We start from the raw sequence: 7500 nt of genomic DNA, 5'->3' as shown, positions 1-7500 counted from the left end.
GATCTGGCAATCACTGAACTTTCAGTCCAATTTATCCTGTGAGAGTTTTCACTTAAATGAATGAATATAGCATTGGATGCTTGTCCAGTTTTGACTGAATACTTATGTTGCTTAATACGTACATCTAAATCTTTTGCTAGATTGGCCAATATAAAAAGAGGAGCAGTCAAACATGGAATTTTTATATACTATGATGTTGTTTTCTTTTAGGCAATTTTTTATTAACATTCTTTTGAGTGTGTTATTATAAGAAAAAACGAGGTTTACATTAAAAAGTTTTAACAATGATTTTATGTTTTCAAAGCCACTAAAATAAGGCAAGCTAAGAATGTTTTTAGGGGTTTCTTTCTTCATGTCACTTTCACTATAAAACTTTTTGTGGGCTTTATTATAACAAGTATCTAGTATATGTAAAGGATAACATAAATCTGTCCCTATTTTTCTTATGTAATCAATTTCTTGATCCAAATACTGGGGACTGACAATGCGTAAGGCTCGTAAAAACATAGAGGACAAAATTGATATTTTGATGTTAAGGTGATGGCCTGAATAAAAATGGACATAAGTTAATTTGTTGGTTGGTTTCCTATAAATACTTGATTTACATTGAAATGGTTCTCTATGTACTAAAAATCTAAGAAAGGGAGGCAATTGTCTTTTTCTAATTCTAACGTAAACTTAATGGATGGTACCTGGTTTTTCAAATTACATAGTAAATTATTTACATCAATACCAGCAGGTAAAACAACTAAAATAACGTCAACATACCTATACCACTTTAAAGGAGTATAAATGATATTAGGCATATATAGTTTTTCAAAGAATTCCATGTACAAGTTTGAGAGGGGTGGGGATAAAGGGTTGCCCATTGCCATATTTGGTATGGAAATTTTACCGACAACTGACCTATTAGTTCTTTTTTATTTTTAAGGTTTTTTTCACTGTGCTGTTGAAACTACATATCACGTATGCAAGCCCTCCTGGTTGATGATACGACATACAAAAAACTAACAAAAAATCCCCTTGATCAAGTCATAAAAAGTTTTAACAGCACAGTGAAAAAATCCTTAAAGATAAAAAAAGAACTAATAGGTCAGTTGTCGGTAAAATTTCCTAGTTACCTTTACTTGTACGGGATTAGTAAAAACACACAAAGAAAACAATCCTATGCGGCCTATTATCAGTATTGTTGGCTCAATATCATATAAACTTTCGAAATATATTACCAAGCTCTTGTCTCCGTTACTTGGAATTATTTCAGATTCTCACGTATATAATTGTCTAGATTTAGTTCATAAATTGAACAAAATCACTTTTTGTCCCACTGATAGATTCGTTAGTTTTGATGTATGTTCTCTTTAACTAAAGTCCCTATAGATTCTATTTTAGAGTATCTTAGTAATGAATTAATCCATCACGAATTACTTTTACCTGTAAGTCATATCATTTCTCTCACGAGGTTGTGCATTTGTGATTGTAAGTTTATATTCAATGGTGCATTTTACCAACAAATATTTGGTATGGCAATGGGCAACCCTTTATCCCCACCCTTCTCAAACTTGTACATGGAATTCTTTGAAAAACTATATATACCAAATATCATTTATACTCCTTTAGAGTGGTATAGTTATGTTGACGATATTTTAGTTGTTTTGCCTGCTGGTATTGATGTATATGATTTACTCTGTAATTTGAATAACCAGGTACCATCCATTAAGTTTACGTTAGGATTAGAAAAAGACAATTGCCTCCCTTTCTTAGATGTTTTAATACATAGAGAACCATTTCAATGTAAATTCATTATTTATAGGAAACCAACCAACAACTTAACTTATGTCCATTTTTATTCAGGCCATCACCTTAACATCAAAATATCAATTTTATCCTCTATGATTTTACGAGCCTTGCGCAGTGTCAGTCCCCAGTATTTGGATCAAGAAACTGAATACATAAGAAAAATAGGGACAGATTTATGTTATCCTTTACACATACTAGATATTTGTTATAACAAAGCCCACAAAAAGTTTTATAGTGAAAGTAACATGAAGAAAGAAACCCCTAAAAACATTCTTAGCTTGCCTTATTTTAGTGGTTTTGAAAACATAAAATCATTGTTAAAACCTTTAATGTAAACCTCGTTTTTCTTATAATAACACACTCAAAAGAATGTTAATAAAAAAATAGCCCAAAAGAAAACAACAACATAGTATATAAAATTCCATGTTTGGACTGCTCCTCTTTTTATATTGGCCAATCTAGCAAACATTTAGGTGTAAGTATTAAGCAACATAAGTATGCAGTCAAAACTGGACAAGCATCCAATGCTATATTCATTCATTTAAGAGAAAACTCTCACAGGGTAAACTGGATTGAAAGTTCAGTGATTGCCAGATCGAAAGATTTCTCTTCAAGAAATCTATTGGAGTCTGCTATTATCCAGCTTACTTCCAGTTGTAATTTTAATCTTAGCCCTGGCATGTATTATTTGGACCCCTGTATTGGAAAAATGTTCAAGAATGACCTAAAAGATAAAATCACTGACTTAATTACAAGTTAGTTACTTGACATATATTTTCTATGTATCCGTATGTTTAATATAATTTTTTACTTGTAAAAATGTTAATCTTGCAAAAAGTTATAATTGTTTACAAAAAAGAGAATCATTTTGTTGTACTAAAATTTTTTAGGTGTTCAGTCACGACCCTGTAAAATCTTTTAATTGTCCCGTCCCTGCGTCTGAACGGTTGATCCTAATCCTTTGTAAAACCTCTTAAATATTTAACCCTGTTTTGGCAGTTCTACTAATTCTTCATTTGTGTTGGATTCCAGGTACATATGTTTCCTTTATAATCCCCATCTGTCATTTATATGCTTTCTTTGTAAACTTACTTTAATATTTCTTCAGTCTGCTAAGTAAAGGACGTAGTGTCGAAAGGCCTCGCAGCACTCCAGTGTTTCCGTTTCCTTCGTGGATTTTATCTTTATTTACATATTCATCACGTTCCATATTTTCGTGATTCAGTTATACATACGTATGTGTACATATATATATATATATATATATATATATATATATATATATATATATATATATATATATATATATATATATATATATATATTCAAAAATATTCTTTTCCTTCTTCTTCGTCCTTGAAGCAACAAGAAATTAGTATTAAGTCATCGAAGGTTGATTGGCACAGAATAAAAATTACAGACCTCCTGAAGGGAAATTCAAATTTGTCCGTAGAAGAACCAGATATTCTCTTTGATAGAAGGAGAGAGCTAGAGAGGAATTTTTACGCACTCTCTCATCAGAGAAAATCTCGAGTGATTGGTTATTACAGAATTTTAACACGCAGCGCCCCGTGTTCTCTCTCTCTCTCTCTCTCTCTCTCTCTCTCTCTCTCTCTCTCTCTCTCTCTGTGTTACCACTCTAGGATTCTCCAGCCTCTCTTAACATGCTATCGGGTTCATCCAATTAACCTTTAATACAGCAATTTCCGTTACACATGTGAGCATCTTCCCCAGGAAACGTTCATTCAAGAAATATTTTACGTCCAACCTTTATACCGGGAACTTGTTGGTAAAGTTGTCATCAATATCCTTTCCCAAAACACACACCTCCCCACCCCCTTTTTTTACTAAACTGTATCATACAGATCAGATATAAATAGCTCTAGTCTCATCAGACTTGCTTGAGTGGTCTGCTTTTAAATGAGAAATGAAAACTGGACCAGTGGAAACTTAAATATCCAAGAAGTTGGACAACTACATGGGAAGGGAACAGTGACACAAATGAAAAGCAAAATGAAAAAAGCCTGGTAGTTAGAGCCGACTGCCAGGCTTTTTAGTTTTTTGTAAAAGAAAACTATTGACATGGCTTTGTCTGTCCGTCCGCACTTTTCTGTCCGCCCTCATACTGAGGCTAGAGGGGTGCAAATTTGTATGTTGATCATCCACCCTCCAATCATCAAACATACCAAATTGCAGCTCTCTAGCCTCAGTGTTTTTATTGTTTTTAAAGTTAAAATTAGCCATGATCGTACGTCTGGCAACGCTATAGGACAGGCCACCACAAGGCCATGGCTGAAAGTTTCACGGGCCGCGGCTCATACAGCATTATACCGAGACCACCAAAAGATAGATCTATTTTCGGTGTCCTTGATTATAAGCTATACAGAAAACGCGATTCCTTCGGCGCAAATTTTAATTGTTTTATTTTGCAGAGGTCTTTTCGTATTGCTGGCAAAGAAATGTGTGATGTAGAGTATAAGGTAGTAGGCGATACCCCTTCCCTAGCTGGAATACGTAAATATTAAAGAAAATATTTCGATTAAGCTATGGAGAAGCCTTATTTCAAGATTCTAATCCCTAAAGTTGGCTATTAGCTGCTAAAAAAATGCGAGATGCAATCAAACTAGATAATTCAATAAAAACACATTCATCCTTGTAGGCTCTGGTCTATCTGTTATTTCGTTGTTAAGCTCATCTTTCCTTTTATGGCAATGAACAAGATCCATTTAGGGAAGTAGGCGACCATTGATTATTGTCATTTTATATTAGAACAACCAAGTTCTGCTAGGTTCAAGAATGTGCAAACATCACTGAAGCACTTCATGATTATGTACACAGTTTTGATAACTGTGCACGTAATTATTGTAAAAGGTCGAGCACCAACCCTAGACAATTTTAGGTGACAGTTACTTTCCAAATTATCAATGAATGCCAACCATTATAACATAAGTTACTGGATGGGGAAAAGTATGACTGACATGTGGACACAAAGAGGCACAGACAGACAAATAAGTTAAGTATACCTTAGTTTTACGAGACCACTGAGCTGATTAACAGCTCTTCTGGGGCTGGCCCGAAGGATTAGACTTATTTTACGTGGCTAAAAACCAACTGGTTACCTAGCAACGAGACCTACAGCTTATTGTGGAGATTAGTCATTATTTTCTTCCAGTCTATTTTGCATTGATTTTTCCAGAAGATTCCGGGTCATTTTAAAGCGTTAAAATGTTATCATTCACTCCTCTATATCTCGAAAGTTATCATATTAGAAGTCTCTGGATTTTAGAATTCTACACGGGATCAAAGGTACTCTTTTAGGCATTTAGACCTTACTATTTTATTTTTTCTGATGCTGATAAAACATGTTTGGGATTGATAAGCATTTTCCTCAAATAGCTTTTATCTTCAATAGCTTTGGAAGATGAGACGTCAATTGTAAATTCTAGATATTATGGTAGATACCTCAGGGCTTGGTGACTATTTTTTTCTAATATATTTTCCTACCTTGACTGATGTTTCAGGGTTACAAATCTATTAGAGGGTAAATTTTTCATTTTCATCTGAAATAGATAAAACTTTGAAAGCAGATATCTTGCAAGTTCTTATTTATTTTTCTCTAACATTGACCTAGTTTTCAAGCTCTCAGTCAATACAAAGTATAGTTTTATTTTTCGACATCGCATTTTCTTCTAATTTATGTTACTTTGTAGTTGGGCACTTTTGGGCTTCTTGATTACTTTCATTAGAACGTCTTCAACGTTGATATTTTATTTTCTCTCATTTTCATGAAACTTGAGAATTATATATGATTGGGTTGGTGATTAATCGCTTCAATTATTTGTTACCTTAATCTATTTTTCAAGGCAACATGATAATTTAACAACCATTAAAATCATTATTTTACACTGAATACACTTAAACTAAGTAAGAATCTAATTAGGTGGTTAGAAATTATTTCTCAGCATCTTATATTTGTACTCTTCGTTAATTTTTCAATGTCAAAAGTCAAAATTTAACTTATATCTTAGGAACTATGATAGTCAGAATTATCTGGTCTCCAGAATCTTTGTCGGGACATGTAATAAATAAGTAGTTTTTGGGCATGGGATATAAATTTCCTTGGTACCTCCTCCAAAACACTATTATTCTTTAAACCCTATGTATCAACTTTCATTTTTCCTTCGACAAACAAAATATATATTATCTATGTCTTTACATTAAACAATGACTACATTTTGGTTCAATTATACTAAACAGAGTCGATTTAGGATAAAGCAAATATTGTTCAAATCTAGTTATTACTGAAATAGCTATTGGTTAAGGGCAATTATTATTACTGTTATAACTAAGTAGTACCAGATCACTAACTTACACATTCTCAGCTTTCTTAATGTCCAAAACTGGCTCGGAATGTTTATTATTCTACTCAAGTGTAGAAGTGAACAAATATAAACAAGTGTATGTTAATCTTTACTGGTAACCAAAATTCACAAAAAGCCATACAAATTCCACTGGAAAATACACCAAACATCATTAAAGTACAAAATAAAAAGAACTGAAAAAGGACAAGCGATATATTTCTAAAAGGTCAATGTGACTGTAGCATATAGTCTAGCCCAGGCTGGCTTTAAGAAAACTATAAACAAAAGGAGAATAGCAGAGGAAAAAGCGTCGGGAATAAGCAAAAGGAACAGATGGAGGAACGAAAGATGGAAGAATGAAAGAACTGATTACTCCGATGTACTATTTTATAGCAAGGAAGATCAACAATAGTAATAATAAATGATTCGTTTTTTACCGTCGTCGCTCTCCTATAAGAAAAAGGCGGTACAAAATGCGCCACCGCACTTATGGCAGAAAGCTGAACAAGAAGAAAACGAAGAATGATACAAAGAAGAGGATGAAGAGGGATAAGAATAAGCGGGAGCATTTAGCTATTCATCATCGAAAGGTCACGAGTTAAAAGGTCCTTTGAATTCGAGGGAAGGTTCAAGGTATTTAATCCCCAATCGTGTGGCAGCTTGCTGAGAGAGAGAGAGAGAGAGAGAGAGAGAGAGATCTTGTAAAGGCTTGGAGACAAGAAGAAAAAGAAAGATACATATAGATATATATATATATATATATATATATATATATATATATATATATATATATATATATATATATATATATATATATATATATATATATATATATATATATATATATATATATATATATATATATATATATATATATATATATATATATATATATATATATATATATATATATATATATATATATATATATATATATATATATATATATATATATATATATATATATATATATATATATATATATATATATATATATATATATATATATATATATATATCACACAAATCTATATATTCGATGCACACACACAAATTGTAGTCAAGCACACAGGAATACTCTGGAGATTCACACTTCCTTTATTGTTTCCTACGTTTCGTGATTCATAATCACATCATCAGGGAATTCTATGGAAAATTAAATAAATTAATAAAAGTACTGAACAGCTAAAACTGAATTACGTTAAAACATTAGTCACTAAAAATCTATAAAGGCTGTTAAAAATTACATACACAAGAGCACACTTAAATACATACACACAAAGCTTAAAATCACGTTACACACGGACACATATGGTTACACAAGAGCACATTAAAAATAGCA

Source organism: Macrobrachium rosenbergii, chromosome 56 (assembly GCF_040412425.1).
Source record: "Macrobrachium rosenbergii isolate ZJJX-2024 chromosome 56, ASM4041242v1, whole genome shotgun sequence".
Taxonomy (NCBI): domain Eukaryota; kingdom Metazoa; phylum Arthropoda; class Malacostraca; order Decapoda; family Palaemonidae; genus Macrobrachium; species Macrobrachium rosenbergii.
Note: the sequence above shows the minus strand (reverse complement) of the source record.